The sequence below is a fragment of the Papio anubis genome, chromosome 9 (genome assembly GCF_008728515.1).
Source record: "Papio anubis isolate 15944 chromosome 9, Panubis1.0, whole genome shotgun sequence".
Lineage (NCBI taxonomy): Eukaryota > Metazoa > Chordata > Mammalia > Primates > Cercopithecidae > Papio > Papio anubis.
This window is the reverse complement of record NC_044984.1, coordinates 70,927,817-70,950,858: the sequence shown is the minus strand read 5'-3', so window position 1 is coordinate 70,950,858 and position 23,042 is coordinate 70,927,817. Positions and strand designations below refer to the sequence as shown.

At 38.8% G+C, this 23,042-nt stretch overlaps 1 long non-coding RNA gene across 1 annotated transcript in view; it reads right to left on the bottom strand.

The window, feature by feature from the left end:
* Positions 1-504: 504 nt before the first annotated feature.
* The window catches only part of LOC108581031, a 53,761-nt gene continuing 31,223 nt past the window's right edge, over positions 505-23,042 (bottom strand). The window contains exon 3 of the long non-coding RNA XR_001892783.3: positions 505-2,686. This is a non-coding gene — a long non-coding RNA (uncharacterized LOC108581031). The remainder of the gene's footprint in view (positions 2,687-23,042) is intronic.

The window sequence follows — 23,042 nt, the reverse complement described above, 5'->3', positions numbered from 1 at the left end:
GCATAGTATTTATACCTCTGGAGCTCAAAGTATTCTTATCATTCCTCCTCCTTGTAATATTTGCCTTTTTCTTATTCCTTTCCAATCTTACCTTCCTATCAGCTATGAATGAGGTTTTCGGAGCCAGTAGGGAAACAGAAAAAAAAAAAAAAAAAAAAAAGAAGGTAAATATGGGCACAGGCAAGGCAAGGGAAGGATAATAAAAGACAGCAGCTGGGCCTGCCTCTGCTAGGGATGGTCAGTAGTCCCAACAGTAGGGTCTAAAGTGGAGTGGAGGCTGGGTGTACAGGGTGGCTCACATCTTTAATTCCAGCACTTTGGGAGGCTGAGGCAGGATAATCACTTGAGACTAAGAGTTTGAGACCAGCCTGGACAACATAGCAAGACCCCCTTTCTACAAAAAAATTAAAAATTAGCCAGACATGGTGGTGCCTGCCTGTAGTCCTAACTACTTGGAAGGCTGAGGTGGGAGGATTGCTTAAGCCCAGGAATCAAAGGTTGAAGTGAGCTATCATCATGCCACTGCCCTCCAGCCTGGGCAACAGAGCAAGACCCTATCTCAAAAAAATGAAAAAAAAAAATGTAAATAAAGTGGCAAGGAGAATACCAGGTGAATCTAGGCTGTGATAGTAGTACTTATAGTCAGAGAAGCAGTGATAATCTTTCCAGAAGGATCCATGAGCTTTGAAGCAGGATCTCATTCAGCATATAGCATAGTTCAGGTGACAGGATAAGAGCATGAGAAATGGATAGGCAGGTTGTCAAGGGCCTATCTGGGGGTGAGTGCAGAGCTATACTCTCAGGAAAAAGTAGCATGAAAACCTGGAAGCTGGATGGAAGCCTTACTCTAAGATCTGAACTTGCAGAGTCAGAAGTCTGGAAGGGAAAGTGCAGCTTGATGGTTGAGCAAGTACTCCAGAGTTCCCCTCTGGTCCACTGAATATTAAGCTTGGAACAGCACGACCAGTTCGAGCCTCTTTCTTCTAATATTTTGCATATCTTGAGTGGCTTTCTAGGTAACGATGGAACTGAATTCATAAAGCGGAAGGTCTTTCTTCGTTTCCCGTGTCTGGGCTGAGCTGAACATGTTTGAGACGGACACTTCTTGCTGAAGGAACACACCAGAATAGGTTTGCCTAGCTTTGCAGTATTTATTACTGTTTTAGATTTCCCTCACAATACATCTCTGAAAAGACTCAGTGAACTAAATGATACTCAGAGAGATAGCATTTCAGTGAACTCTCAGTGAACTCTCGAGGTTACAAACATTTAAAACAGTCACATTACCATGTAAGTAATTATTCCCAGTTATTCCCATACCAATCTGTTTTACAGATGTTTTAATACTAGGTGGTCTCTGAGTTATAAGCATCAGGCTTATGAACATCCCATGCAATTCGCTGCATCCACTAATATCTTTTGAATTTCTACTATGTGTGCCTCATGGTCATTGTGCAGAGTCATAATAATTGACATTTACTGAACACTTACTCTGCAATCTGCACTGTCGCACTGACATGCATTAATTCATTATTCTCACAATAGCTCCCAACAATGCTATGAGGTAGGCATTATTATTGTATCCATTATCAGGTAAGAGTCCAAGGCACAGAAAAGTTCAGTACAATTTTTTGTTGTACCTAGAAGTGTGCCTCACTTCAAACAATGAACAATTTAGAAAGAGAGATAAGACATATTGAAATGTAAACAACCAGTCACCTGCCTCTCCTGCACTTTCACCCAAAGGTTTTGAGCCAGATCTATTTTTGCCCTTTGTTCCATTTGGCATCCAAGCTACTCTAGTGCCACCTGCTGACCAGAATGGGGAACTGTCGGACCTAGTACCGTCCCTATAATCTTACTTCTTCAAGTAGGATTCTGTCATACCCTCCATTTTATTTCTAGCTTTAAAATGTCCACTTTATTCCATATAACACTTAACATGTATAATTTATATCTGAAGAATAGATAGCCTGTGATGCTGATCTATGTTAAAACACTCTGAAAAATGTAGTACAATTTTTTACATCTCTGGGTTTCTCTAGACAAGCGTATCACAATGCAGAACTATGGGTATCATTACTATACTTTGCATAAGATACAAGAGAACTATGATAAACTTCAGAAAGTAGTGAACTCACCTATTCCTTAAAATACGAGTAGGCAATTGTTACAAAGCAACAGTAAATGGCTTATAAAGTGTAAGTGTATTTTATGCTACTCTGCTGTTACACAGGGCATAACATTTTTGCAAGGCTTTTTTGGGACCACGGTGCATTAGCAACACAAAACGCTGGTCCAACTCAGAATAGCAATCACTAGATGAAACGGATACCCTCTCACATGTGCACAAATCTGCACAGAAAAATACTAAAGTTTCAGAATTGGACTTGTGTAATGTATTTCTGCTTTCTAGGGTATTAAGTACTGATATGCATTTTAATTTACCTAAAGCAATGCATGCATCCTCACAGCAACATGATACTTCTATTACATGGTAAGGTGAATACCGGAAGAAAAAGACAAAAGGTGTACATGAATTTTTATTGGGAAGGAAAGTTGTCAACTTAAACAGCAGCAAATGAAAACCTTGTTGTTATGGATACACATGACCTCTGTAAACTGTTATATAGGAGACATTCCAATTCCCCTCCAGGCCAGAGACATTCCATACTGAAAGGAAATCCTTGAAGAAGAGTAAGGGAGGGAATAAAGAAATCAAAAAGTTACACAGAATACTCTCGAATTGTAATTAACTATATTTTCAGATATTTACAGTAGTACAAAACATAATTGCTTACAGAATTTGTTCAGATTACTTAAATATCAAGTACATTTTTAGTCTACTATATAAGTGGAAGTTACTAATATTTTATATGAAATAAAGCCATTAATACTTTTCTATAGCAGTAATTGTACACCAGGAGGGCCAGGACAAACGAAAGGAATAGAGTTTTCTCAAAGCTGCATTGTGAAAAACTATAAACAGTTGATCCCATACACATGAATTTCTTTCTTTCTTTCTTTCTTTTTTTCTTTTTTTGAGACGGAGTCTCACTCTGTCGCCCAGGCTGGAGTGCAGTGGCGCGATCTCAGCTCACTGTAACCTCTGCTGCCCGGGTTTGAGCCATTCTCCTGCCTCAGCCTACCGAGCAGCTGGGATTACAAGTGTCTGCCACCGCACCCAGCTAATTTTTGTAGTTTTAGAGGAGACGGGGTTTCACCATGTTGGCTAGCCTGGTCTCTATCTTCTGACCTCGTGATCCGCCTGCCTCGGCCTCCCAAAGTGCTGCGATTACAGGCGTGAGCCACCGCGCCCAGCCATCATGAATGGGTTTCTTTGCCACAGGAAATCCAAGTGGAAAAGGCAATGGAGATGTGTACGAAAGTTTCTTGAAGAGAAGAAAGATTACACCTTGTATGCATTTACTTTTCTGTCTCTTCTACCACATCACATTCTTCTCTTGCACTGTCTGATGGCTGTAATGTTAGGTTGTCTCTATAAGCAACTGCATGATAAGGGTGCTGTCTTTGAATCTTCACTCAGTGTATCAAGTTCTTCTATGGCCTCATCAAAAGTGGTTTTAGTCAGTACGCAGGCAAGCTCTGGGTTATTAATGATCTCATAGTAAAGTACAGAAAAATTAAGAGCCAGCCCCAGGTAGGTTGGGTATATGGATTACATCTCTTTACTATATCAAATGCCTCTTAGGAAGCTCCTTGGGAATTATCTATCATTTGTTTCAACCATCACCACATGCAACAAATGTACTGGAAATAATCTCCCTTCATTTTTGATAAAAGGTCGTACTCTCTAGATTAGTTGCATTGGATAGTAAATAGTTATCCAAAAATTGCAGGACAGTAATGAATATGGATCTCAGTTCAGACTTGACTTTCTCCTGATAAGTTTTCTCTTTTGTTTTGGTTTGTTTTTTGTTTTTTCTCAGTGATGTGAAGCTCACTCCCAATAGTTCTCGATCAGCTGCAACTTCTTGTCAGAGGTGTTGGTTTTCTGCTCAGTGCTCAAGATACCCTCCAGGTGGGCCTGCAGCCTTCAACGATGTTTTTGTAGCCACAGAGAGTGAGTTTGCTCTTCCTCGGACAGCTCTGCATCCTGCTAGGAGAGCCCTCAAATTGCAGGTATAATCAATGATAGCAAAAGCCCTGAATCCAAAGTATTTGCAAGTACTCAAAGCCCCCCTCAGAATCACCATGAAATCCTCGCTTACCACCTTCATTCTTTTCCACTTAAGTCTATGTTTCTATAAGTATCAAAATTTGTGATAAAGATTTCTTATGCGCCGATCCTTGAGATATTAGAGTTGGAATGAGATTTAGAGATCATTTAGAGTTCAAGTTCAACTTTTTGTTTACAGTTCTCTGCTGTTTGATGACCCAAATCGATTTCACAGGAAGGCATTTGCTGATTGCCTGGCTTGACCTCTTTCCTGATTCTTCATTTTTCTCTAGTCTACTGGGAATTCTGCCCTGCTCTTATGGTAAAGAAAGGCCTGTGTTTGTAGCCAATGTGGGCTCCCTCAACAATTGGGCATGACACATTTCTATTCCCTCTGGTAGGTCTCACTCCTCCCCACTATGAGATGGGTTAGCTGCTGGATTTCTGTGGCCTCAAGTTCCCCTCATCTCGTCACACTAGGGACACTGAGACACAAAGAGCTACACAGCTGTCAGCTGATTTGAGCTTGGGGCTTCGGTGGCCTTTCGGAGTTTTCCCAATGACTGCCCTCCAAGTGGTTTCTAAACAGAAGAAAACAGTTTCTCCTTTGTTGAAGGCTTCCTCCTCCTGTCCCATTATTCCTATCTATGGCGGAGCCAGGGGGTACCTGGGGACTGTTGGCTCCATAATTTTATTAGTGCCCTCTCCCCAGTTCTTTGATATTGACCTTTGACATTCGCTCAGTCTGATGTAAAGTACTTTGCAAAATCAGCTTTAAGGCCCCCCCTTCTGACCAATATCTATCCTCAAATCCAACCTAAATAGGACTTCTGGAGACGTTGCCTCTTGGAGATATTTAAGCGGGGGAATGTTTCAAAGTAGAAGGTTTGCTGTCTTTCCTGATGCCCATCCTTTCTTTGAAGCTTTCATTCTCTAAACTGGATAGATTAGAAGTGCTTCAGTCTCATCTCTAGTTTGCATTGTGTCCAGAAGCGAGAGAGTCCTGCATCAGAACACTGCTTCTCTTTTAGGTCACTTCACGTGATGTTCTTTGTGGATGATCATCTTTGTGGATGAGGTTGATGAGTTAGTAGCATGAGGTTAGGGCCTTTCTTAGTTTCACTGTATACAATTTCCTTCTATAATTAGCTTCTTTCAGTTCCTTTTAGTGGGTATAGGAATAGGAAAGACTTTTAAAAAGTGTTCCTACGCTTTTCTTTACAGATGAAGAAATTGTGGGAGGGAGAGGTAAAATGATCTGGTCAGATTCACACAACCAGAGAGTAGCCGAGCAGAGGACTGAACCTGGGGCTACTGTTTCATTGACGAACACTATTTTCCTATTCTGCTTAATAGCTTTTCTTTACAGATGAAGAAATTGTGGGATGGAGAGGTAAAATGATCTGATCAGATTCACACAACCAGGGAGTAGCCGAGCAGAGGTCTGAACCTGGGGCTACTGTTTCATTGACAAACACTATTTTCCTATTCTGCTTAATAGCCAATATTATATCCATTTTTTAAAACTGCCTTTCTATTTTAAAATATTTAATTTTTCAGTTGCATTATGCATTCAGTTGGTGGACTCACCTCAGAAGTAAATTGTTTAAATCAAGTTTTTATGGGAAAATGCACTTCTAAATTCAAGTAGTCAATTTCCTTATGAATCTTTCAAACAGCATGTAACTCCTTGCAAAGATTTCAGGATACTAGTTAAACACTATAAAATGTTTATGTAGAAACAAAGTAATTCCAGGCACTTCTGCTGAGGGGACAGTCCATGCAGAACAGGTGAGGGGATTTAGTGGTAACCAGTTGGGTTAGAAGAAGGGACAGATCATCAGCACACAGTCTTGGTTGGTGCAGTGTTCAGATCCATTATTTGGGTCACAAATTACTTATCTCAATATGCTCTTTGAATTATGTTCTCCTTACTCCTCTTTTGTTGTAGCACCTACCTTCTGTCAGGAGTGGTATTAAAGTTGCAAACAAATTTTTGTCAGAATATTTGGAACATTAAGTTATATGAATGCTAATTAATAATAACAAAGAAGTCAGGCACGGTGGCTCACTCCTGTAAGCCTGTAATCACAGCACTTTGGGAGGCTGAGGCAGTAGGATCACTTGAGCCCAGCAGTTTGAGACTACCCTGAGCAACACGGAGAAACCCGAAACCCTGTCTCTACAAAAAACATGAAAATTAGCCAGGTATGATGGCAAGTGCCTGTAGTCTCAGCTACTCGGGAGGCTAAGGCAGGAGGATCACTTGAGCCTGGGAGGTCAAGGTTGCAGTGAACTGTGGTTGCGCCACTGCACTCCAGCCTGGGTGACAGAGCAAGACCCTGTCTCAAAAGATAATGATAACAAAAATAATAATAACGAAGACAAAAGTTCCCAAGTTGGAAAACATTTACTTAATGAATTGCTGTTGAAATGAGGGGGGTAAACCCATCTTCAACCACTTCAGAGCTTCCATAAAAATAATAATAGTAAGAGCTACCATTTACTGAGTGTTTACTTTGTGCCAGCCATTACTCTGAGTATTTTACAAACATGTTATTTAATGAGGTAGGCATAACTTTTCTAGTGAGGAAACACACAACCTTTCCAGAGAGAGGTCACACAGTCAGCAGGAAGAAGACCTAAACTTTAAATCCAGGTTGATCCTATGGCAAGGATGAACATTTAACCATCACTGATCCTAAAATGTGATGCCTTCTCATTCCTAAACCTCACGCCCATATGCTTTGTATTCCTTCCAAATGTGTTTCTTGGTCTTCCAGAAAGGTAGAGATTGGCTATTGGAAATCCGTGATTTCTTAACTTTCAGAGTAGGACATACATCAGTGCCACTCATTCTCATTCCTTCACTTTCTGTTATTCATGCTTTTCTTATTTCTTATTCATGCTTTTCTTATTTCCCTTGTGAGTCTAGATCTGGTTGTTCCATTTCTGCCTGAAAGGCCCTCTCCTAACCCCCTCCATTCCATCTCTCCAGCTGAGCCACTCTCTTCAAGGGAAAGCTTAAACACTACATCACCCAGCAGAGGTTTCTGACTAAACATTCCCAAGGCTTCCCTTTCCTTCAGCACTTACTGAGAGTATAGACCTGTGCCTGTCCTTTTCCTGTGTGTATAGTTATGTTTCACTTAAACCAGCAATTCATTGAAAATAATTATTATTATATTATTGAGTTTTTTGGGTAAACTCAAAATAGTAGTTTTAGCAAAAACATTTATGATTATTAAAAATAAGTGATGTGTACTTATTCTGTATAAACTTTTTAGAGTTCATATTTTTTTGTTAGTTTATTTGGAGACAGAGTCTTGCTCTGTCACCCAGGCTGGAGTGCACAATCTCGGCTCACTGCAACCTCTGCCTCCCGGGTTCAAGCAATTCTCCAGCTTCAGCCTACCAAGTATCTGGGACTACAGGCACATGCCGCCACGCCGAGCTATTTTTTTGTATTTTAGTAGAGATGGGATTTCACCGTGTTGTTCAGCCTGATCTCGAATTCCTGAGCTTAGGCAATCCGCCTGCCTTGGACTCCCAAACTGCTAGGATTACAGGCGTAAGCCACCGTGCCTGACCTAGAGTTCACATTTTTTTAAAAAAATGAGTTGAAATTTAAGGAGAAGGTCAATTAAATAATAGAAACTTCTTTTCCAAGAGTAGTTAGTCATTGCATCAGATAGGAGATTGGACTAGGTAGCTTTTGAGGTTCATTGGAGGCCTATGATTCCACCATCACCCTAGTACCAACTGAGTGGTAGAATGTAGTAGGATAACAGCAGGACCAAGAAGGGTGATTTCAAAAGGCAAAGAGACATAAATAGTGAGTGAGAGCCAGAGGTTGAAATATGAAACAAAGCAGAGATGGAAAGACAAACAGCCACATTTTAGTCAAAATAGCCAAACTCATGTGAAATCCACAGCACTGAATCTCCAGAATCCAAAAAAATTCATATATGTGTCCACTTTTGCATTGCTATAAAGAACTACTTGAGACTGGGTAATTTATAATGAAAAGAGGTTTAATCGACCCATGCATGGTTCCACGGGCTGTATAGGAAACATGGCTGGGGAGGCCTCAGGAAACTTACAATCATGGCAGAAGGCAAACAGGAAGCAGGCATGTCTTATGCAGCTGGAGAAAGAGAATGAGAGAGCAGGGCAAGGGACTACACACTTTTAAACAACCAGATCTCATGAGAACTCACTGACTATCGTGAGAACAGCAAAGGGGAAATCCACCCCCATGATCCAATCACCTCTCACCAAGACCCTCCTCCAACATTGAGGATTACAATTCGATATGAGATTTGGGTGGGGACACAAATTCAAACCATAAAAATCCAATATAATTTTCTTTTTAATCTAGGCAGTCTCATTATTATAAGTTTCCAAATAAGACCCAGGAACACTGATAGTTTACAGATCCAAGAATCTTTTGAGATTTTTACTTGGTTTGGTTTTGCAGATTAAGAGGTAAGTTCATATTTTCATTGTTGTTTGCTATTTCACTAGAGAAAATTATGTCAAATAACCCTTATGAATGCAATTCAGAATCAAAAGCTTTGTTGGCAGCAATACGGCAGTGTAGTGTTAACATAGTACCAACACAACAAATCATAGAATCATTCCATTTGGTTCCACAAGCTTTGATGATAGGGCAAATTAAAAAATCTAACTCAAATAATAACAGAAAGGAAAAGGAAGCCCAAGAGAAGAAAAAGCAGATATTAGCTATTAAACAGAGTGTCACAGTAAAGTAAGAGTACTTCATCCACTCTCTCCCACTGAATGCAACTAAAAACTCTGGATAGAATGCACAGAGCAGTTATCTAAGGACTCTGGAAAGTGTATGGTCAGACAGACTGGGGAAGGAAACCAAAACTTGAAATACTGCTTAACTGGTGATAAGCTTTCTGTTATCCCTCCTCCAGTATCTCCTGTCCTGGACTCAAAGGCAGTCTGAAATCTGGAACTGCACAATGGGTGCAGAAAGAAAGTACTCCAACAGGAGTCCTTTATTTTGGTCCACAGAGTGGAAAAGAGGGTCCTTATGGGTCAGAGAGAGTAGAGAAAATTTTCTGGGTTTTTTGCCCCCATTTTTCATTCTCTCTTATACCAGTCCTGTGGCAATCTTGTAACAAGAGAAGCAGCCAGGCTTGTGTCTAAAACTCCAAGATAATTATTTATTATGATCAAAGGAACTATAGTCTCAAAAATATAAGCCTATGTATTTGGATTTCTCTATATCTCTATTTTTCTCCATATATTTCCTCACTGCTTAGCCCCAAATTGAAACGCTGTGCACAGCAGGGCAAGGAATCAAAAGCTCTGGATTTGTAGCCAGTGAACCAGGAAGGGGGTATGCTAGGAGCTTGAAAGTATCAAGGTGATTGTGAAAAGAACAGAGCTCAAGAAAATAATCCATAAAATTGTACAAACTTCTGGGCTAACCCCCAAGGTGCACATGCATAAATCTGACCATGAATAGCATACTAAAGGGTTTGATAACTGAATTATAGGGTAGGCCACTACACAAGTCCAAGACTGGCTATGGGGTGGCCCAGACCTGGAATAAATCCAAATAGCACTGTAAAGATATGAAAATGGAACTGAATTAGAACTATAGCCCACAGAAGGATAGTAGGAACTTGTAGTCTAAACCTAACTGGGTTGGTTGGTTAACTACAAACACTTTGGTTAACTACAAACACTTTTAAAAAATCTATTTCATAGGATTTAAAGTGTTGATTAACTACAAAAATAAAAAACAATCCATTTCATATGATTTAAACAGGATTCAGAGTCACATAACTTAATAGTCAAGATGTTCAATATATAATCCAAAATTACTTAGCACATGAAGAATCAGGCAAATCTCATCATTTCACAAGAGAGAAGACAATTAATAGTTATTAACTCCAAGATTATACAGATGTTAGAATTCTCAAACAGCTTTTATAATGACACTTCAAGAGATGAGGACAAACACTCTTTGAAAAAAAATAATGTCAACTTTTATTTTAGATTCAGAGGGTACATATGCAGGCTTGTTACCTAAATATAATGTGTGATATTGAGGTTTGGGGTACAATTGATCATGTCACCCAAGTCCTAAGCATAGTACCCAATAGTTTTGCAACCCTTATCATCCTCCATCTCTTGCCCCTCTAATAGTCCCTGATGTCTATGTTGCCATCTTTATGTCCATGAGTACCACTGTTGAGCTTCCACTTATAAATGAGAATATGCAGTAATTGATTTTCTGTTCCTGCATTAATTTGCTTAGGATAATGGCTTCTATCTGTATCCATGTTGCTGCAAAGAACATGATTTAATTCTTTTTTATGTCTGCATAGTATCCCATGGTGTACCACATTTTCTTTATCAAATTCATAAACTCCCTCCCTTTAAACCAGTGGAAAGATATAAGGTCTTCAAAGAGGAATAGAAGATATAAAAATAAAAACACATCGAAAACACACTAAATGAAAATTTTAGATATGAAAAACAAAATAAAATTTAAAATTTACTAGATGGCTTCCATAGCAGAATGGAGATGACAGAGGAAAAACTCAGTGAATCTGTAGATAGGTGAATTGAAATTACCCTCTCTGAACAAGGTAGAGGAAAAGTTTTTTTTTTAAAAAAAATAAACAATACTTCAAGGACCTATGAAACAATACCAAAGTTATACTATTTATATCATTATAATATTAGAAGGAGAGAAGGAAGGGTATGACACAGAAAAAAAATATTTCAATGAAAGTTGAAAACTTCCCAGATTTGGTGAAAGGCATAAAGGTGCGGATAAAGGAAGCTAAGAAAACCTCAAACAAGATGAACTAAAAAAATAATAATAATAAAAATAAAATAAAAAGTCATGCCTAGAGACATCATAATCATGCTGCTGAAAGTAGCTAGAGGAAACAAAGATACATCCAAGTGGAGGATCAGTAAGTTTAATGATTGCATATTTCTCATCAGAAATCATGGAAGCTAGAAGGAAGTAGAATGACGTTTTTCAGAGGGGTAAAAGAAGAGAACTGTCAACTCAGAATTCTAAATCAAGTGAAAATATACCTTGAGGATGACAATAAAACAGAGATATTCTCATATGAAGCAAAATTTATATCACTCTTTGCCAGAGCACCTGCTCTAAAAGGCATACTAAAAGAAGTTCTTCACATGAGAGTAAAATGGTACCATAGCAAAACTTGGAACCTCAGAAATGAAGAAGGGAAAATAGTCCATTATATTTACTTAGTTGTCTACTTTCTTCTCTTCAGTTATTTTGAATATTGATAACAGTCAAAAATAAAAAAATATATAGCATTCTCTGATACTCCTAAAACTTTGCCTCATCAGTATCTCAGATCTGGGGAGGCTTATGACTTGCTTGTAACCAGTAGAATGCAGTGGAAGTGACACTATATGACTTCTGAAGCTGAGTCATTAAACATTATGCAGCTTCTGTCTTTTTGGCTGGAACACTCTGTTTTGTAACCCTGAACTGCCATATGAGAAATCCAAATACCCTAAGGCCTGATGATGTGAGAACGCCCAAACTAACTCATGCAGAAAGACCAAATGGAGAAAGTTGGAGGCTATGTGAAGAGAGAGAAATGTCTACACAGCCCACAGCTGCTTTAGTCCTCCCTGTTCCCTGCTCCAATCTGCTCTTATGGTTTCAATCACTGTGAGCCTGCATTAGCATGAGAAACCCTGGTGTTACCCAGGTCTGGACTACACATCATACAAAAACCCCTAGAACCAGGAAAACCTCTAAAATCCAGAAGACACCACTCAAACACATCAGATAAAATAAATATTATTTGGACATGCACCCAAAAATGAGTTTGCTTTCTTGACAAAATGAAATTTTGCAGAGAGTTTTCCAATTCCCCAAGAGACCACAAAAATCAAATGAGTTTTTCTTCAAGTAGCACTCATGCCCAGCCCCTGAGAATCCTCATACACAGCAAGCCTATGTTACAGAAATGAAAACACTCATCTTTTAAATATGGCGTGGGAAAGAATAGGAAATAAGGACTCAAGGAATTTAAATGCATTTCCCAGTATTAGGGATCAGTTAATAAAAATAAATTGTATGATAGCAGTAGAATCAGAAGCAATAAGAATGGGAAGTAGTTACAACCCCAACTGATTCTAGTTAATGAGACAAAAACTCTCACCTATCTGTTTGAAAAAGGAAACCAAGAGAATCATGAATGTGCTCTTCATTTGACCATAAAGCAGAGGGGAAGGCCATTTTAAAATTCTCTTCTGGCTCAACAAAGAAATCTGGCAAACATGTAATTGCCTTTTAAATAGTAGAGATGTCAGTTTGAATACAATTACTAGGGAACCAAGTTACTAAGATAACCAATCAGAATTGCAGACTGCCAGAGGATATAGAGAAACTTCAGAGGACATAGCCCCTCTAAAAAGGCTCCTTTGTGTAAATATCTTTCAAAGAGAGTTTTTAATAACAGAATGGAGAACAGGGTTATACATTTTTACAACTGTCTCTAAACCGAACAGAATATTAAGACTGGTACTTTTGTGAACGTCCTCGATCCATCCCTCTATCAGAAGTAACTTTATGCTGCTAAACAGTGTCTGCTTCTCTGCTAGGGAAGAAAGAACTCTCCTCCTCCTCCTCTTTGTCTTTCTGAGATTTCTCATGGGCAGTTGGAGAGAAAGTGGCAGGCCTGAGAAGCCTGAAACTTACTTTTAAAAAAGTGTATTTGTTAGAACATTTGATGGCAAGTGATAGAGACTGTTGAGAAAAGGAGTCAAACTCTGTACAATATTTTAAAGAGATTTATTCTGGGCCAAATATGAGTGACCATGGCCTATGACACAACCCTCAGAAGATCCTGAGATCATGTGCCCAAAGTGGTTACGGCACAGTCTGGTTTTATACAATTTGGGGAGACATCAATGAAATACATTTAAATGCATCAATCAAATACATTTAAAATGTACATTGGTTTGGTTCAGAAGGGCGGGACAACTTGGAGGGTTGCGGGGTGGGGGGCGGGGGTGCTGGGGGGAGCTTCCAGGTTATTGGTAAATTTAAACATTTTCTGGTTGACGGTTGAGTCAGAGAACAGATGCTAAAGTCCTATAGGCAGAATGCAAAACCAGAACACTCAGGTTGGAGAGATTGTGCTGCAGAGTTATCCAGTCATTCTCAGCTTTAACAAGTAAAGGCTTATGTACCTCTGTAATGTGAATGATAAGAGTTTATTTGTCAGGGTTTTCTTTTTATTATACAGAGTAAATACAATAAGATGTGGAAAAACATTTTGTAAAATACAAGAGGGGAGAAAGACAGGAACTTATATTTAATAAGAATTCACCAAGTGCCAGGCAGTGCAATGTAAAGCCTGTAGCACAGATGTATCTTTCCTCTTGATGAATCCCTGCTCTCTGCACTCTGTGTTGGAGCATCAGCCAATCACAGCATTAATCTCCAGACTTTTCATCCTCTGGAGGATGAAATAATCCTCTGGAACAATGAAATAATCTAATAAAGACTTAGCTAAGGAACCCACTCAGGACATCCTCTGTGTTTCCTTTAGGAAGAGTTCCACACTTTGATCTTCAGACTTGCTATTAAGGGCATTCTCTGCTGTTTGTCTAAATTTAAGTGGTTTCAAAGGACCTTATGTAGCTTTTTATTTTTTTTTAATGACTTTAGTATAGTTATAATTCAAAACTGTTTTATTTGTTAAGGCGTGACTTTTTAGTTAAAGAATTTTATTACTTAATATATCTCTCATGAAAGTAGTTGCCCCAAGAAGAGCCACTGATCACAAGCCGTTCCTAAGACAGATCTCCTAAGCAGGCACTAAATGCATCCCTGGATACATTCATGGAGTAAAGACCAATAGTCTGTGCTAACAGGCACTATGTCCTTTCATTCTATGAAAAGGAAAAGGGAAGGAGGCAAATAGGTACTTTATCAGTATGGAGTCAAAAAAGAAGGGCCATTCAGAATCTGGGTTCAAATGTCATTACACTGCTTCCCATTTGACCCTGGAAGTTACTTAACCTCTTTGCATCTTGATTTCTCTTATAAAATCCACATACTAATACCAAAGAGCTGATGTAAGGATTAGTTGACGTAAAATGTGTAAAATTTAGCATAATAACTGACATATACACTCACTCAATAAGCATATATCACTTTATAAGAGCAATCTTTGTGATATATGAACCACGGAAGAGCTCTATATCCCTGCTACATTAGTCCAGAGAAAAACTCTCCAGGAAATTAAAATAACAACTGCACCTTAACATATTTATATTGCAAGGAGACATATAAAGCCAGTGTAACTATAACCACAATCTTCTAATATCTGTTAGGTTGCAGTTCTTGTAAACGGTATAAAATTTATAAATAGGCCCCTGTTGAGTATAGCCACTTACATGCCTAACAGGTAGAGAACTGAACTCATCATCTTGCCTCACACAAACTGTTTCTTTTTCTGATTATTTGATTTCTATTAATAGTTCACCATTCTCCTAGCAACTCATGCTTCAAACTGTAATTATTTTTGACAAGAACTTCTCCTTCACCACTGCCTACTGATCTTACTTGTACTCAAAATCTAACTCCATCCATCTCCATTTCTGTACCTACCCACCTAGTTCAGGCCTCCAACCTGATTTTCTTGCTTCAAGTTTATTTTTTCCCACCAAATTCTTCCTCTGTATAAATCCTAAGCAAACTCTGATATTGAGCCCATTTTACACCATTACTTCTGCTTCTGCTCAAATATCTCCAGTAGCTCCCTATTGCTTACCAAATAAACATCAAGTATTCAACAAATTTTATGAGATGACGCTGCAATTTCTTTCTGGCTTTGTCTTTAATTACTCACTGTATGCATTCTCCTTGAGCTTCCCTAAGCAATCTCCCTATTATTGTCATATATTGTCCCATATATTGTCATTTTACCTCCATAATCTGGTATTATTTATTATATTTTGAAAAACTTAAACTCATTTTACCTGTCCAAATAATGTCACCCTTTAAGGCCAAAAGCAAATGCCATCTCTCTGGGAAATGACATAGTAGATCTACAGAAAATGTGGGGTTTTTTTTATAAATAAATAATGCATGAATAAAAGAATAGTGAATGAAATTAAGTTCTATCCTGAAGGGCCTGTTTGGTAACAAGAGAAGATCAAGAATTAAAATAGAATAATTGAAAGATTCATGTGAGATTTCATCAAGTAGATACAAAGAGAGGCAAAGACTCTTTACTTTGATGACAAGAATAAATGGTTAGACATGGGAAACTGAACTAGAACTCAGAACGGAATATGATGGTCATGATATCAGCGAGCAGAAAAGGCCAATGAAAGAGGTGTCAAAGCCAGGATTGGTGAAAACAGCACAGACTCTTCTCAGAGGGGCAAATTGTGTGAAAAGTGGATAGATACCACATAGGACTCAGATTTTTCTCTTGACCATGGTTCACAAAATGTGATCTGCAGACCTCAGGGAATTTCAGGGACGATGCTTTCAAGTATATACAAGATCAAAACTATTTTTACAATAATACTAGACATTACTTGGCTTTCTCACTGAGTTGACATTTGCACTATGAAACAAAGGCAATGGTGGGTAAAATCGCTGGTGCTTTAACAGAAATGAAGGCAGTAGTACCAAAAGTGTACTAGCAGACATTGAATTATTTACTGCTATATCTGAGAAAAACAAGACAGTTTTTCATTTTCATTTAATAATATTCTTGATAAAATAGCATGATTAATTTTATTAAATCTCAACCTTTGATTATGTATTTTTTAAAATTCTGAGGCAAAATGCATAATATATTCCTGTTGCATACCAAAGTTCTAAGGTTATCTCAACGAAAATGATTTTTGTGCTTGAGTTGTGAGTTAAACAAACCACTATTTTACATGGAAAATTATCTTTACTTGAAAGAATGACAGACATATAAACTATAGTTATTCAGACTTAGGTATGTGTCAGAACTTCTCTCAAAAATAAGTGAGCCTGTCACTTCAAGGAAAACAACTCACAGCGTTTGTTGCCAGTGATAACATTTGAGCTTTCAAACAAAATTTATAATTTTTTAAAACTCGTATCTACCTCTGTGAATCTGGCAGGTTCTTGATTCTTCAAAAATTTTCTGATGAGATCAGTGGTGACAATAATACATGTGATTTTTTGGGTATTTCAACATGAAATGTGTCAGCACTTGGAAGATATGCATAACTCCATGAAGCACTATTTTCCAAATGACTAAATGCATGATGTTGCAAAATAGCGCATGGAATCTTAATTACAGAAAGGTCAGCTCAATCTGTTGATGCTATGTTGGTGCTAACTCCAAATGGACTGCTGCTACACAACCACCCTCCTTAAGGGTATTCCTGAAGGGAAAATCTCCCAACTGCAGATCTGTAAGCAGTGTACCTGATCAATTACTTTCTATAAAGGAAGAAAAGGCCTGATGTATAGATGTACATGGACCTTTGAATGATGGCAGTTGGCTTGTTGGTTAGTCAGAAGGGCCTAGAGGAGAAAGACTGGAAAATGGGATATAAAAATGTCCAAGGAATAAAGGTATGGGTAGACCACTGGAGTAGGCTCAAAGTGTACAGAAATTTGTGTGCTACATCAATGCCTATCAGAGAGCCTATACTGCAGAGAAAGCACTATACAATCAAGTAGAGAGGACTTGTCTAGTAGAAATCATTCAGCCTCTCTTCTCAGCAATATCTGTGTTTACACAAAGGGCCCATGATAATTGCATGGCCATGGTGGCAGGGATAAAGGCTGTGAATGATCCAATAGCATGAACTCCCTGTCTCCTGGGCTACTGCCACACTGTTTGTCCAGTCTATTAGCAGCAAAGATAAATGCTAAGTCCTCATTATGGCACCATCCCTTAAGAAGGCCAGTCAACCATTCAGTGGGAAGTTGATTATATTGGACTCTTTCAATCCTGGAGGGGATAGCAAATTGTACTTATCAGAATTGCTACCTATTATGGGTATGCATTTTTCTTCACTGTTATAGGTGCCTTTGCCAGCACCACCCACCATACAAGAACTTACAGAATGCCTGATTTACTGGCATTGAATTCTACCTATTTTTTTATATCAAAGGGCCCATTTTATGATAAAGTAGGTGTAATAATGGGGCATAAACATGAAATTGGCCATCCTAATGGAACAATGAAATAATCTAATAAAGACTTAGCTAAGGAACCCACTCAGGACTAACACTTCAAAGGGATAGAGTATTGTTCTCAAGAATAAGATAGGTGCATTAAATGTATAGCTGATGGCTGGGCACAGTGGCTTACGCCTGTAATTCTACCACTTTGGGAGGCCAAGGCAGGCAGATCATCTGAGGTCAGGAGTTCGAGATGAGCTTGGCCAACATTGGCAAAACCTTATCTCTACTAAAAATACAAAAATTAGCTGGGTGTGGTGGTGTGTGCTTGTAATCCCAGCTACCCAGGAGGCTGAGGCAGGAGAATTGCTAGAACCCAGGAGGCGGAGGCTGCAGTGAGCCAAGATTGCGCCACTCCAGCGTGAGATCACTCCAGTCTAAGTGACAGAGCGAGACTCCATCTCAAAAAAAAAAAGTATAGCTGATTTATAGTGGTGTGTTTCCAATAGCCAGAATATACAGGTCCAGGAACCAAAGGGTGGATATAGGAATGGCTGTCACCAATACTCCCATTGACCCCTTTGCAGAATTTGGGCTTCCTATCTGTGCGTTCTTAGGCTTTTCAGGATTAGAAGCACTTGTTTGGTATGAAAGGGACTACTGTGAGGGCACACATGATGTCTCCACTGAACTGGAAACTATAACTACCACATGGTCATTTTAGATAACTTGTGTCAGTGGCCCATCAATGAAAACACTTACTATCTTGGTGGTGATAACTGATCTTGATTACCCATATGAAATAGAGTTGCTGCTACCCAATGAAGACAGGAAGCCCGATGCATGGAACACATAGGATTCACTGAGTTATCTCTTGGTGCTCCATGTCTGGTGATAAGTATAAATGGGTAATTGTAAAAACTAAGACTCACTGAAAGAGCGACAATTAGAGTTCAGACCCTTCAGAGATGATGATCTGGTTGCCCCCACCCAGTCAAGCAACACAGACTCCCTGAAATGCTAGCCAGGATGAGACAAACTAGAATAATCTTTTTCATATCCATTCAGCCTACCTTTTATACCAACTACTGCTATGGCAACCAGTTTTGTGCAACCGTACCACATATTTATCATTTCTTTTTTTTTTTTTTAAGACTGCTTTGCTATTTTTTTGTTCTTTTTTTTATTATTATACTTTATGTTCTAGGGTACATGTGCACAATGTGCAGGTTTGTTACATATGTATACATGTGCTATGTTGGTGTGCTGCACCCATTAACTTGTCATTTACATTAGGTATATCTCCTAATGCTATCCCTCCCCTGCCCCAACCTTCAACAGGCCCTGGTGTGTGATGTTCCCCACCCTGTGTCCAAGTGTTCTCATTGCTCAATTCCCGCTTATGAGTGAGAACATGCGGTGGTTGGTTTTCTGTTCTTGCGAGAGTTCGCTGAGAATGATGGTTTCCAGCTGCATCCATGTCCCTACAAAGGACACAAACTCATCCTTTTTTATGGCTGCATAGTATTCCATGGTGTATATGTGCCACATTTTCTTAATCTAGTCTGTCATTGATGGACATTTGGGTTGGTTCCAAGTCTTTGCTATTTTGAATAGTGCCACAATAAACATACATGTGCATGTGTCTTTATAGCAGCATGATTTATAATCCTTTGGGCATATACCCAGTAATGGGATGGCTGGGTCAAATGGTATTTCTAGTTCTAGATCCTTGAGAAATCGCCACACTGTCTTCCACAATGGTTGAACTGGTTTACAGTCCCACCAACAGTGTAAAAGTGTTCCTATTTCTCCACATCCTCTCCAGCACCTGTTGTTTCCTGATTTTTTAATGATTGCCATTCTAACTGGTGTGAGATGGCATCTCATTGTGGTTTTGATTTGCATTTCTCTGACAGCTAGTGATGATGAGCATTTTTTCATGTGTCTGTTGGCTGCGTGAATGTCTTCTTTTGAGAAGTGTCTGTTCATATCCTTCACCCACTTTTTGATAGGGTTGTTTGTTTTATTCTTGTAAATTTGTTTGAGTTCTTTGTAGGTTCTGGATATTAGCCCTTTGTCAGATGGGTAGATTGCAAAAATTTTCTCCCATTCTGTAGGTTGCCTGTTCACTCTGATGGCAGTTTCTTTTGCTGTGCAGAAGCTCTTTAGTTTAATTAGATCCCATTTATCAACTTTGGCTTTTGTTGCCGTTGCTTTTCGTGTTTTAGACATGAAGTCCTTGCCCATGCCTATGTCCTGAATGGTATTACCTAGGTTTTCTTCTAGGGTTTTTATGGTTTTAGGTCTAACATTTAAGTCTCTAATCCATCTTGAATTAATTTTTGTATAAGGAGTAAGGAAAGGATCCAGTTTCAGCTTTCTACTTACGGCTAGCCAGTTTTCCCAGCACTATTTATTAAATAGGGAATCCTTTCTCCATTTCTTGTTTTTGTCAGCTTTTTGTCAAAGATCAGATGGTTGTAGATGTGTGGTATTATTTCTGAAGGCTCTGTTCTGTTCCATTGGTCTATATCTCTGTTTTGGTACCAGTCCCATGCTGTTTTGGCTACTGTAGCCTTGTAGTATAGTTTGAAGTCAGGTAGCATGATGCCTCCAGCTTTGTTCTTTTGACTTAGGATTGTCTTGGCAATGTGGGTTCTTTTTTGGTTACATATGATCTTTAAAGTGATTTTTTTCCAATTCTGTGAAGAAACTCATTGGTAGCTTGATGGGGATGGCATTGAATCTATAAATTACCTTGGGCAGTGTGGCCATTTTCACGATATTGATTCTTCCTATCCATGAGCATGGAATGTTCTTCCATTTGTTTGTGTCCTCTTTTATTTCATTGAGCAGTGGTTTGTAGTTCTCCTTGAAGAGGTCCTTCACATCCCTTGTAAGTTGGATTCCTAGGTATTTTATTCTCTGTGAAGCAATTGTGAATGGGAGTTCACTCATGATTTGGCTCTCTGTTTGTTATTGGTGTATAAGAATGCTTGTGATTTTTGCACATTGATTTTGTATCCTGACACTTTGCTGAAGTTGTTTATCAGCTTAAGGATATTTTGGGCTGAGATGATGGGGTTTTCTAAATATACAGTCATGTCATCTGCAAACAGGGACAATTTGACTTCCTCTTTTCCTAGTTGAATACCCTTTATTTCTTTCTCCTGCCTGATTGCCCTGGCCAGAACTTCCAACACTATATTGAATAGGAGTGGTGAGAGAGGGCATCCCTGTCTTGTGCCAGTTTTCAAAGGGAATGCTTCCAGTTTTTGCCCATTCAGTATGATACTGACTGTGGGTTTGTCATAAATAACTGTTATTATTTTGAGATACGTCCCATCAATACCGAATTTATTGAGAGTTTTTAGCATGAAGGGCTGTTGTGGAATTTTGTCAAAGGTCTTTTCTGCTTCTATTGAGATAATCATGTGGTTTTTGTCTTTGGTTCTGTTTATATGCTGGATTACGTTTATTGATTTGCGCATATTGAACCAGCCTTGTATCCCAGGCATGAAGCCCACTTGATCATAGTGAATAAGCTTTTTGATGTGCTGCTGGATTCAGTTTGCCAGTATTTTATTGAGGATGTTTGCATTGATGTTCATCAGGGATATTGGTCTAAAATTCTCTTTTTTTGTTGTGTCTCTGCCAGCCTTTGGTATCAGGATGATGTTGGCCTCCTAAAATGAGTTAGGGAGGATTCCCTCTTTTTCTGTTGATTGGAATGGTTTCAGAAGGAACGGTACCAGCTCCTCCTTGTACCTCAGGTAGAATTCAACTGTGAATCTGTCTGGTCCTGGACTTTTTTTGGTTGGTAGGCTATTAATTATTGCTTCAATTTCAGAGCCTGTTATTGGTCTATTCAGGGATTCAACTTCTTCCTCGTTTAGTCTTGGGAGAGTGTATGTGTCCAGGAATTTATCCATTTCTTTTAGGTTTTCTAGTTATTTGCGTAGAGGTGTTTATAGTATTCTCTGACGGTAGTTTGTATTTCTGTGGGGTCGGTGGTGATATCCCCTTTATCATTTTTTATTGCATCTCTTTTATTCTTCTCTCTTTTCTTCTTTATTAGTCTTGCTAGCAGTCTATCAATTTTGTTGATCTTTTCAAAAAACCAGCTCCTGGACTCATTGATTTTTTTTGAAGGGTTTTTGTGTCTCTATCTCCTCCAGTTCTGCTCTGGTCTTAGTTATTTCTTGCCTTCTGCTAGCTCTGAATGTGTCTGCTCTTGCTTTTCTAGTTCTTTTAATTGTGATGTTAGGGTGTCAATTTTAGATCTTTCCTGCTTTCTCTTGTGGGCATTTAGTGCTATAAATTTCCCTCTACACACTGCTTTAAATGTATCCCGGAGATTCTGGTATGTTGTGTCTTTGTTCTCATTGGTTTCAAAGAACATCTTTATTTCTGCTTTCATTTTGTAATGTACCCAGTAGTCATTCAGGAGCAGGTTGTTCAGTTTCCATGTAGTTGAGTGGTTTTGAGTGAGTTTCTTAATCCTGAGTTGTAGTTTGATTGCACTGTGGTCTGTGAGACAGTTTGCTAAAATTCTGGTTTTTTTTTTTTTTTTTTTTTTTTTTTTTACATTTGCTGAGGAGTGCTTTACTTCCAACTAGGTGGTCAATTTTGGAGTAAGTGTGATGTGGTGCTGAGAAGAATGTATATTCTGTTGATTTGGGGTGGAGAGTTCTGTAGATGTCTATTAGGTCCACTTGGTACAGAGCTGAGTTCAATTCCTGGATATCCTTGTTAACTTTCTGTCTCGTTGATCTGTCTAATGTTGACAATGCGGTGTTAAAGTCTCCCATTATTATTGTGTAGGAGTCTAAGTCTCTTTGTAAGTCTCTAAGGACTTGCTTTATGAATCCGGGTGCTCCTGTATTGGGTGCATATATATTTAGGATAGTTAGCTCTTCTTGTTGAATTGATCCCTTTACCATTATGTAATGGCCTTCTTTGTCTCTTTTGATCTTTGTTGGTTTAAAGTCTGTTTTATCAGAGACTAGGATTGCAACCCCTGTCTTTTTTTGTTTTCCATTTGCTTGGTAGATCTTCTTCCATCCCTTTATTTTGAGCCTATGTGTGTCTCTGCATGTGAGATGGGTCTCCTGAATACAGTAAACTGATGGGTCTTGACTCTTTATCCAATTTGCCAGTCTGTGTCTTTTAATTGGACCATTTAGCCCATTTACATTTAAGGTTAATATTGTTATGTGTGAACTGATGCTGTCATTATGATGTTAGCTGGTTATTTTGCTCATTAGTTGATGCAATTTCTTCCTAGCATCGATGGTCTTTACATTTTGGCATTTTTTTGCAGTGGCTGGTACCGGTTGTTCCTTTCCATGTTTAGTGCTTCCTTCAGGAGTTCTTGTAGGGCAGGCCTGGCGGTGACAAAATCTCTCAGCATTTGCTTGTTTGTAAAGGCTTTTTATTTCTCCTCCACTTATGAAACTTAGTTTGGCTGGATATGAAATTCTGGTTGAAAATTCTTTTCTTTAAGAATGTTGAAAATTGGCCCCCACTCTCTTCTGGCTTGTAGAGTTTCTCCCAAGAGATCCACTGTTAGTCTGATGGGCTTCCCTTTGTGGGTAACTCGACCTGTCTCTCTGGCTGCCCTTAACATTTTTCCTTCATTTCAACTTTGGTGAATCTGACAATTATGTGTCTTGGAGT